This window comes from Arachis ipaensis, chromosome B1, assembly GCF_059453495.1.
Source record: "Arachis ipaensis isolate K30076 ecotype BB chromosome B1, ASM5945349v1, whole genome shotgun sequence".
Classification (NCBI taxonomy): domain Eukaryota; kingdom Viridiplantae; phylum Streptophyta; class Magnoliopsida; order Fabales; family Fabaceae; genus Arachis; species Arachis ipaensis.
The window spans coordinates 73,048,986-73,061,040 of record NC_142436.1 but is presented as its reverse complement, the minus strand read 5'-3'; the positions used below and the strand labels follow the sequence as shown (position 1 = coordinate 73,061,040).

The following is a 12,055-nucleotide window of genomic DNA, read 5'->3' as shown; positions in this document are numbered from 1 at the left end:
GTGGATGATGGAAAAGGTTTACTATTGTTAAACCTGTTTCTTCCACCATTATTAAAGCCTTGTTGAGGCTTTTGTTGATCCTTCCATGAGAGATTTGGGTGATTTCTCCATGAGGGATTATAGGTGTTTCTATATGGTTCACCCATGTAATTCACCTCTGCTATTGCAGGGTTCTCAGGATCATAAGCTTCTTCTTCAGAAGATGCCTCTTGAGTACTGTTGGATGCAGCTTGCATTCCATTCAGACTCTGAGAAATCATATTGACTTGCTGAGTCAATATTTTATTCTGAGCCAATATGGCATTCAGAGTATCAATTTCAAGAACTCCCTTCTTCTGAGGTGTCCCATTACTCACAGGATTCCTCTTAGAAGTGTACATGAACTGGTTATTAGCAACCATGTCAATGAGTTCTTGAGCTTCTGCAGGCGTTTTCTTTAGGTGAATGGATCCACCTGCAGAAGTATCCAATGACATCTTAGCTAATTCAGACAGACCATCATAGAATATATCCAGGATGGTCCATTCTGAAAGCATGTCAGAAGGACACTTTTTGGTCAGTTCCTTGTATCTCTCCCAAGCTTCATAGAGGGATTCACCTTCTTTCTGTCTGAAGGTTTGAACATCCACTCTAAGCTTACTCAGCTTTTGAGGAGGAAAGAACTTGGCTAAGAAAGCCTTGACCAGCTTATCCCAAGAGTTCAGGCTGTCCTTAGGTTGAGAGTCCAACCATACTCTAGCTCTGTCTCTTACAGCAAACGGGAAAAGCATAAGCCTGTAGACTTTAGGATCTACTCCATTAGTCTTAACAGTATCACATATCTACAAGAATTCAGTTAAGAACTGAAAAGGATCTTCAGATGGAAGTCCATAAAACTTGCAGTTTTGTTGCATCAGAGAAACTAATTGAGGTTTAAGCTCAAAGTTGTTTGCTCCAATGTTAGGGATGGAGATGCTTCTTCCATGTAAATTGGAATTAGGTACAGTAAAGTCACCAAGCATCCTCCTTGCATTATTATTATTTTTGGCTGCCATCTCCTCTTCTTGTTCGAAAATTTCTGAAAGGTGCTTGCTGGATTGTTGTAATTTAGCTTCTCTTAGTTTCCTCTTCAGAGTCATTTCAGGTTCTGGATCTGCTTCAACAAGAATGTTCTTGTCCTTGCTCCTGCTCATTTGAAAAAGGAGGGAACAGAAAAAATAATAATAGGGATCCTTTTTGCCCAGGTATAGAGGTTCCCTTAGGTGAGTGGAAGAAAAGAAGAGTAGAAGAAAAGAAGAAGAGAAAATCTGAACTCAGAGAGAGAGAGGGGGTTCGGATTTTTGGTGAGTGAGGAAGAGATGTTAGTAAATAAATAAATAAATAGAAGAAGATGAGAGGGGGAAGTTTTCGAAAATAATTTTTGAAAAAGAGTTAATGATTTTCGAAAATTAGGAATGAAATCAAATTAAAATTAAAATTTGAAACAATTAGTTAATTAAAAAGAATTTTTGAAAAAGAGGGAAGAGTTTCAAAAATTAGGGAGAGAGAGTTAGTTAGGTAGTTTTGAAAAAGATAAGAAACAAACAAAAAGTTAGTTAGTTAGTTGAAACAAATTTGAAAATCAATTTTTTGAAAAGATAAGAAGATAAGAAGTTAGAAAAGATATTTTAAAATCAAATTTTTGAAAAAGATATGTTTTAAAAAGATATGATTAAAAGGATATGATTTTGAAAAAGATAAGATAAAAAGATATTTTTGAAAAGATATGATTGAAATTAGTTTTGAAAAAGATTTGATTTTTAAAATCACAATTAATGACTTGATTCACAAGAATTCACAAGATATGATTCTATAACTTAAAGTTTGAATCTTTCTTAACAAGTAAGTAACAAACTTGAAATTTTTGAATCAAAACATTAATTGTTGATGATATTTTCGAAAATTATGAGATAAAATTGAAAAAAAAAAAAAGATTTTTGAAAAATATTTTTAGAATTTTCGAAAATAAATAAGAAAAACGAAAAAAGATTTGATTTTTTGAAAAAGATTTTGAAAAAGATAAGATTTTTAAATTGAAAATTTGATTTGACTCATAAGAAACAATTGAATTTTAAAAATTTTTGAAAAAGTCAACTCAAATTTTCGAAAATTTATGAGAGAAAAAGGGGAAATATTTTTTTATTTTTGAATTTTTAATGATGAGAGAGAAAAACATGAAGATGATGCAATGCATGAAAATTTTGGATCAAAACATGTGATGAATGCAAGAACACTATGAATGTCAAGATGAACACCAAGAACACTTTGAATGTCAAGATGAACACCAAGAACATATTTTTGAAAAATTTTTAAGAAAAGAAAACATGCAAGACACCAAACTTAAAAATTTTTTCATGTATAGACACTATGAATGCAAGAATGCATATGAAAAACAAGAAAAGACACAAAGCAAGAAAATATGAAGATCAAACAAGAAGACTGGCCAAGAACAACTTGAAGATCATGAAGAACACTATGAATGCATGAATTTTCGAAAAATGCAAAGAATTTTTAGAAAAAATGCAATTGACACCAAACTTGAAATTGACTCAAGACTCAAACAAGAAACACAAAATATTTTTTTGATTTTTATGATTTTATGAATTTTTTTGGATTTTTATTTTATATTTTTCAAAAATCATTTGAAAAAGAAAAATAAGGATTTCAAAATTTTTAATATGAATTCCAGGAATCTTGTACTCTTAATAGCCAGCCAAGCTTTAGAAGATACAAATCAGTCATACAACAGCAGGTGGATTAGGAACAGCTAGCTTGCTCTTGTGATGATGGTTTGGAAGCCTCAGTCCAAATGAATTTGGATATGGCTTTACAGCCAGCTAGGCTTCAACATGCTTCATGAAACACTAGAATTCATTCTTAAATATTCTGAAATAATTTTCGAAAACAAAGGGAAAATTTTTGAAAGATTTTTGAAAATTTTTTTTTCTTTGAAAACTTTTTGAAAATAAAATAAGAAGAAAATTACCCAATCTGAGCAACACGATGAACCGTCAGTTGTCCAAACTCGAACAATCCCCGGCAACGGCGCCAAAAACTTGGTATGCGAATTTGTTACTCTGAGGTTGTAAAATTTGTTCATTCTCTCCCTGGCAATGGCGCCAACAACTGGTGCACAATACCATGGTCCAAACATAACTTCACAACTTCGCACAACTAACCAGCAAGTGCACTGGGTCATCCAAGTAATAAAACCTTACGTGAGTAAGGGTCGATCCCACGGAGATTGTTGGTATGAAGCAAGCTATGGTCACCTTGTAAATCTCAGTCAGGCAGATATCAAGTGGTTATGGAGTTTTCGAAAATTAATAATAAATAAACAGAAAATAAAGATAGAAATACTTATGTAATTCATTGGTGAGAAATTCAGATAAGCGCATAGAGATGCTTTCGTTCCTCTGAACCTTTGCTTTCCTACTATCTTCATCCAATCAATCCTACTCCTTTCCATGGCAAGCTTTCTGTAAGGGCATCACCGTTGTCAATGGCTACATCCCATCCTCTTGTGAAAAAGGTCCAAATGCTCTGTCACGGCACGGCTAATCATCTGAGGTTCTCGATCATACTGGAATAGGATTCACCCTCTGATAAACCACTATTTTATGGTTTATCTTGTGCTCAATTGAGTGGTTTTTATCTACTCTTTACCCACTTATTCATACTATTTGCAAGGTTTTACATTTGCCTTCCTAATTATGTGCTTTGATTGAAAATAAACATGCTTCTTTGATCTTATATTTGCTTATTATTAATCCTCTCTTATCACCATTAGATACCTTGATATGTGTGTTAAGTGTTTTCAGATATTATAGGGTAGGAATGACTTGGAGGATGGAAAGGAAGCATGCAAAAGTGGAAGGAATGCAAGAAGTTGGAGAAATTGCTAAGCTGTCCAGCCTGACCTCTTTGCACTCAAACAGCTATAACTTTAGCTACAAAGGTCCAAATGATGCGGTTCCAGTTACGTTGGAAAGCTAACGTCCGGGGCTTCGATTTGATATATAATATGCTATAGTTTCCCTGACTCTAGATGACGCGACCGCGTGATCCATGCGGCCGCGTCGCAGTGACAAAAAACCAGCGTGGCAAAATTCGAAACCAGCGAATTCTGGACTGTTTTTGACCCAGTTTGCGGCCCAGAAAACACGGATTAGAGGCTATAAAGTGGGGGAATGCATCCATTCATGAGAAGGCTCTCATATTCACAATTTTAGGAGTAGATGTAGTTTTTAGAGAGAGAGGTTCTCTCCTCTCTCTTAGGATTAGGATTTAGGATTTCTCTTAGTTTTAGGAGTGACTCTCAATCCCAGGTTCTTTATTTTTATTTATTTTTCCAATTGGCTTATGAACTTTTCCATGTTAGATTTTACTACTTTGAATGTATTTTATTTGAGGTATTTTCAGATTTAAGATTGCTTTGCTTTATTTATATTGATGCTCTGTTTAAAATTACTTTCAATTTGATTTAGATATTTTTCTCCCTTTTGGCTTTGGTCAAGTGATTGGTAGTACTTGAGTTATCAAACTCAGCAAGTGATTGAAATTGGCAGATTTTGCTTTAGCTAGGATTGCTCTAACACTAGTCTCTCCACAGGAGTTGACTAGGACTTGAGAATCAAGCTAATCAGTCCACTTAACCTTCCTTTGTTTAATAAAGGCTGACCAAGTGGGATTAAAACTCAATTCTCTTCACACTTGATAAGGATAATAAGGACAGGATTTCCGGTTCTCATATCTTGCCAAGAGTTTATTTTACAGTTATTTATTTATTTTTATTGCTTGAAAATATACCTGTGCACATTGCCCAAACTCCAGAACCCCAATTTACAAACTCATAACCAATAATAAGAACATACCTCCCTGTAATTCCTTGAGAAGACGACCCGAGGTTTGAATACTCGGTTATCAATTTCAAAGGGATTTGTTACTTGTGACAACCAAAACGTTTGTATGAAAGGACTTTTGAAGGTTTAGAAACTATACTTGCAACGAGGATTTATCCGCAAATTTCTAGACCACGCAAAAGTTCCTCTCATCAAAATGGCGCCGTTGCCGGGGAATTGCAAACGTGTGCCTTATTATTGCTTATTGTAAATATTTGCTTTTTGCTTGTTTATTTGTTTTTATTTTTATTTTTATTTTTGCTTTTCCATAAATTAAGAGGTTATTTGTTTTTATTTAGTTATTAAAAAAAATTTTCAAAAATTTGTTCTTAGTGTTCATCTTGATCTTCAAGTTGTTCTTCACGTTCATCTTGACCTTCAAGCTGTTCTTAGTTGTTTTCTTCGTTTTGATCTAAAAATTTGAAATTTGGTGTCATTTTATTGTTTTAAAATATTTTTAATTAATTTTTTATCTTATCTTATCTTATTTCAAAAATCAAATTTCAAATTTCAAAATTTCAAATTTCAAATTTCAAAATTTAATTTTTGAATTCCAAATTTAAATAACCTTTTAATTTAAAATTTATTTTTATTTTCGTTTTTAATTTTTATTTGCTACTATGAACTCTCACCCCTTTGGCTATGAGTCTGGTTACAATTATGTTGCAGGAAGAAGAAATTACAATGAGAACAGGCATCAAGGTTGGAACAATCAAAGATGGGAGGAGCCACAAGGATTTGATCAACCCTCATGGCAACAACCACCTCCAATGGACTATCAACAACCACCACCATATGCCTATGAACCATTTCCTCAACATAACTTTGAACTACCACACTCACAAGCCAACTACCACCATTCACCTCTATATAACCCCAACCCTCAACCACCATACCAACCACCTTATGAGCCATATGAACCATATATAGAACCACCCCAATTCCAACCCAATTACTCCCAATCACCACCATTTTCCTTTGTATCATGTCCAAGTCCAGCAACCCGAGAAGCAGAGGTTCGCCTAACGGAAACAGTAAATAAATTTCAAACAACCATTCGACAACTGGAGCAAGTATTAATTCAATGGGCTTCTAGACGCTCAAATACACAAGGATCAGCCACAGCCCCATGTGAACAGTCTAACGAAGAGCGTAGCATGAAGGAGATACTAGAGGCTCCAGTGGACAAGACAGAGCATGAATTCATACTAGAACAAGTAGAAGAAGCTGTCATCGTTCAAGAAGAAGAGTTGGTTGAAGACTTAGGAAATGCAGAACCTCCATGGGAAAGTCCAGTCATAGAACCCCCTTCCAAGACGTTTGAAATTGATGCTGAGAAGGGTGTACAACCTCCAAGGCATATCACAGTTGAAGACTTGGAAGAGGTTGATCAAGAGATGGAGATTCAAGAAGAGGAAGCACAACCTCCTATTCCCTTGGAAAGCTATGAAGAGAAGATTGAATTGGAAGAAAGCTACCAAGAGGAAGAGGTTGAAATTAAAGAAGCTTGCAAGGAGGTGGTAATTATCAGAGAAGAGCACAAGGGAGTGGAGCTTGCAATTTCATTAAAAATACCTCCCCCTAAGTTGCCATCATCCTTCACAACATTCAAGTGGGTAAAATTCATATCCCTTAGTTTTCTAATTCCACTTGAATATGGGCTACTGGAGACGGATGGTCAACTTAGAGCTCTTTGTAACATTAAGAGTAAGAGGAAGATGGTCAGTGGTAAGAATTATCCTGCAAGGTTCATTATGGTTGGAAGCTTTAAGTTTAAACGCAAAGGTTGGTGTAGAGCTCAATTGAATGGGTCTAGGAAGCTGTTTGGTAGCTGCAGTGAGAATTCAAATTACTTATCACCCAGCTGGAAAATACAGATCCTGACAAAAATGGGTGTAAAAGCAAGGTTTGGGATCCTGGAATCTATTCTGACATCCAACAGCCCGGGAGCCTAAGAATCTTTTTGAAGCTACTCAAGGGTTTTACATGCCTAGTTTGGGACCCCGGAGGTTACTGGAATCACAAACACTGGTGGAGATTCCTGGATGAGTTCAAGCATAAGCCACCATAACAGGAAGCTCATCAAATGTCCAACTTAAGGACTTTAACTAAAAGTGCTAGGTGGGAGACAACCCACCATGGTATGATCGTCCTTTTTCATTTTTATTTAGTTTTATTTGTTTTTGAATTTTATTTTATTTTGTTATATTGAACCTGGAGTTTTGCATCACATTCATATTAACACTGCATTCTACATTTTCTTTTCAGATTAAAAAAAAAAAAAGCGAGCACGCGACACGACCGCATCAGCGACGCATCCGCGTTGCAAGGAGATGGGAGACAATATTAATATGAACAGAGAGTTTCGCAGGAGCAGTGCTGGAGGTGTGCCAATGGCACAAATCACCCCACGCAACCGCGTCGCTGACGCGACCGCGTCATATGGGAATAATGGCCTCACATGCGACCACGTCACCCACGCGGCCGCGTGACCTGAAAATCGACGTCAACCGGGTGCATGGCCGAAAGTTGAGCTGGAGTTGGGCTGGAATCGTGCTGGAAGCCCAAGCCTCACCACGCGAACGCGTGCCCCATGCGTCTGCGTCATATCCCCATGATGGCCACTCACGCAATCGCGTCATCCACGCGACCGCGTCACCTAGGATTTTGGCAATACTAAGTTTTGAACAGAGAGTTGTGCGACCGCGAGGCTGCACTCGCGCCACTAGCACAAATCAAGTCACGCGATCACGTGCCCCACGCGTCCACGTCGCCTGACCTTATTGCACACCACGCGGCCACGTCACCCACGCAACCGCGTCGCCAGCGTCGCACACCTTAACCTCATATGCCAAAATATCTTGTCTTTCTCTTCCCCAAATCCTATTTTCTCTTTTCCCTCCTTATTTCTTACTTACTTCTCCTCTCTTTCTTTCCCTTCTCATTATTCTTATCTTTCATTTTATTTTACTTCATTTATTTGCATATTTCATTCATTGCATTATTTTCACTGGTGTTGGAATTTTATTTGGGTCATTGTGGATTATTGCATAATTATTTGACAATTATATATTACTTTTTAAAGGATGCTTGCATGTTCAATTTAATACTTTCAAATAGCTTATTTACCATACATGCTATGTGTTTGTGAAAAAGCCCATATGGCATTACGCACTTCTCTATTATACTTTATACTATTTAATGCTTGCTTTTCATAAACTCCCTTTACTATTTTAATTGAATATAATTGTCAATACAAACATGGTAATTTATTACAAGTAATGCTTGGTCTATGCTACTCATGCCCTTTTCCGGCATGCCAATAAACACCCTGCATCCACTTATCTTTCGATGCACTGGCTATTTTTCATTGCTGGCTTTTCACATGTACTCGAGAGCATGTGTTAATGTCAATTACATCCCAATGTGCATCCATCACCACTCTTCCATTCTCTTCCTTGCTATATATCTATTTGAATTTAATTTACTTTCTCTTCCCTTCTTCAGGATGGCCACCAAGGAAGGAAAGGAGAAAGCTACTCCCAAACCGCCAGCAAGGAAAGGAACAAAAAGAGCCCCAGCTGAGGAACCACAACCCCCATCCACTTGCACATCTTAGCATGCACCGAGGACGGTGCAATCTTTAAGTGTAGGGAGGTCGATACCGATCTCCATGGGTTAGTTATTTCCTATTTCAACACCAATGTTAATTTGTTCATTGTTGCATCTGCATATTTGATTGCATGTTTATTTGATTTTGTGCATTTAGTTACTACTTAGTTAAAGTAATAAAATTCTTTTTAGGACCCTATTTTTGAAAAATTTCACTAATTTAAAATGAAAATTTTTGTGTTTAACTTGTTTGAAGTTGTATTTGGAACATGGTTTTTGAGCCAAAGAACACACAACCTGTGAGACTTTGAGCTTATTTACATGGTTACATTATTTAACCATAAATATTTTATTCCTGTGTGTTCCCTTCTCTATGATTGTAATCTATATTTTGTTCCAACCTATATGTCCATTATTTAGTGTATTTACATGCTTGCATATGATTGAGGCCATTATTTGATTTTAGCTCACTTATCCCAAATAAGCCTACCCTTTAAATCACCCTTGTCAGCCACTTTGAGCCTTTTAATCCCCATTTATTCTATATTTTACCACATAACTAGCCTTAAGCAGAAAACAAATTAATTATCCTAATTGAATCTTTGGTTAGCTTAAGATAGTGTGTTAATTAAGTGTGGGGAAACTGTGGGAACATGGGTTAATAAGGGAATGTATCATGTTTCTAATTTATTTGAATATTGGGAATTTGGGAACCTACTCATGAAAAACCAAAATAGAAAAAAATAGAAAATCCATGTGCATTGATAAGTTATGTTTATTTCTCTACAAAAAAAAGAGAAAAAGAGAAAAAGAAAAAATATATATATATATAATATAATATAAATAAATAAATAAAGGGGACAAAATTACCCCAATATTAAGTTAATAAAAAATCAATGCACATGTGATAAATTAAAAAGAAAAAGTTGATACATGAGTATGTGATGTAAAAGTGGGAATTTTGGGTAGCTAGGCATGAATTAGAATTATATAGAGTATATGTATGTCAGGTGAAAGTTTAGGTTAATTAAAGATTCAATTCATACCTCACTTAACCATATATATATATATATATATATATATATATATATATATATATATATATATATATATATCCTCACCTTTACCTTAGCCCCATTACAACCTTGAAAAGACCTCATGATGTTTGCATTGGTATACTAAATTTTGTTGATTGGTTAGATGAAGAACAAAGTTTTAGAAAGCATGATTAGGGAAGACTAGAGTGAATTACCCTATACACTTGAGAGATTAGAGTGATATACACTTCCAGTGAGGGTTCAACGCTTAAATTCTATGTTCCCTGCTTTCATGAGCTGTCTTCTTACAAGTTCACTTGCTTTTTATTGTATGATTTGAATTAGTAGAAATTGGTTTGTATTTGTCTTGGAGAACTTATTTACTCTTAACCAAGTAAGTAAAAGCATTTAGCATGTAGTTGCATTCATAGGTTGCATTTCATACCATTCCTCTTCATTCCTTTATAGTTTCTCTTGAGCTTAGCATGAGGACATGCTTTTGTTTAAGTGTGGGGAGGTTGATAAACCACTATTTTATGGTTTATCTTGTGCTCAATTGAGTGGTTTTTATCTACTCTTTACCCACTTATTCATACTATTTGCATGGTTTTACATTTGCCTTCCTAATTATGTGCTTTGATTGAAAACATGCTTCTTTGATCTTATATTTGCTTATTATTAATCCTCTCTTATCACCATTAGATGCCTTGATATGTGTGTTATGTTTTCAGATATTATAGGGCAGGAATGACTTGGAGGATGGAAAGGAAGCATGCAAAAGTGGAAGGAATGCAAGAAGTTGGAGAAATTGCTAAGCTATCTAGCCTGACCTCTCTGCACTCAAAGGACTATAACTTTAGCTACAGAGGTCCAAACGACGCGGTTCTAGTTGCGTTGGAAAGCTAACGTCCGGGGCTTCGATTTGATATATAATATGCTATGGTTCCTCTGACGCTAGGCAACGCGACCGCGTTATCCATGCGGCCGCATTGCTGTGGCGAAAAAACCAGCGTGGCAAAATTCGAAACCAGCAAATTCTGGACTGTTTTTGACCCAGTTTGCGGCCCAGAAAACACGGATTAGAGGCTATAAAGTGGGGGAATGCATCCATTCATGAGGAGACTCTCATATTCACAATTTTAGGAGTAGATGTAGTTTTTAGAGAGAGAGAGGTTCTCTCCTCTCTCTTAGGATTAGGATTTAGGATTTCTCTTAGTTTTAGGAGTGACTCTCAATCCCAGGTTCTTTATTTTTATTTATTTTTCCAATTGGCTTATGAACTTTTCCATGTTAGATTTTACTACTTTGAATGTATTTTATTTGAGGTATTTTCAGATTTAAGATTGCTTTGCTTTATTTATATTGATGCTCTGTTTAAAATTGCTTTCAATTTAATTTAGATATTTTTCTCCCTTTTGGCTTTGGTCAAGTGATTGGTAGTACTTGAGTTATCAAACTCAGCAAGTGATTGAAATTGGCAGATTTTGCTTTAGCTAGGATTGCTGTAACACTAGTCTCTCCACAGGAGTTGACTAGGACTTGAGAATCAAGCTAATCAGTCCACTTAACCTTCCTTTGTTTAATAAAGGCTGACCAAGTGGGATTAAAACCCAATTCTCTTCACACTTGATAAGGATAACAAGGACAGGATTTTCGGTTCTCATATCTTGCTAAGAGTTTATTTTACAGTTATTTATTTATTTTTATTGCTTGAAAATATACCTGTGCGCATTGCCCAAACTCCAGAACCCCAATTTACAAACTCATAACCAATAATAAGAACATACCTCCCTGCAATTCCTTGAGAAGACGACCCGAGGTTTGAATACTCGGTTATCAATTTCAAAGGGGTTTGTTACTTGTGACAACCAAAACGTTTGTATGAAAGGACTTTTGAAGGTTTAGAAACTATACTTGCAACGAGGATTTATCCGCAAATTTCTAGACCACGCAAAAGTTCCTCTCATCACCCTCCTTTTGCGTCTGTCACTACGCCCAGCACTCGCGAGTTTGAAGTTCGTCACAGCCATCCCTTCCTAGATCCTACTCGGAATACCACAGACAAGGTTTAGACTTTCCGGATCTCAGGAATGGCCATCCATGGGTTCTAACTTATACCACGAAGATTCTAATATCTCGGACTCGGTCCTTTGTATTAGATATCTAAGAGATACTCATCCTAGCTTGTTTGCATGTAGAACGGAAGTGTTTGTCAGGCACGCGTTCATAAGTGAGAATGATGATGAGCGTCACATAATCATCACATTCATCATGTTCTTGGGTGCGAATGGATATCTTAGAAGCGGAATAAGTTGAATTGAATAGAAAACAGTAGTACTTTGCATTAATTCATGAGGACCAGCAGAGCTCCACACCTTAATTTATGGAGTGTAGAAACTCTACCGTTGAAAATACATAAGTGAAAGGTTCAGGCATGGCCGAATGGCTAGCCCCCATGATCTAAGAACTAGACGTCCCAAGATGTTC

General features: G+C 36.2%; 1 non-coding gene across 1 annotated transcript; it reads left to right on the top strand.

Moving 5' to 3' along the window:
• Nucleotides 1-530: 530 nt before the first annotated feature.
• Nucleotides 531-638, top strand: LOC148577016 (small nucleolar RNA R71). Its single transcript, XR_015904433.1, has one exon. It is a non-coding gene; the product is annotated as a small nucleolar RNA R71 (small nucleolar RNA).
• Nucleotides 639-12,055: the final 11,417 nt, after the last annotated feature.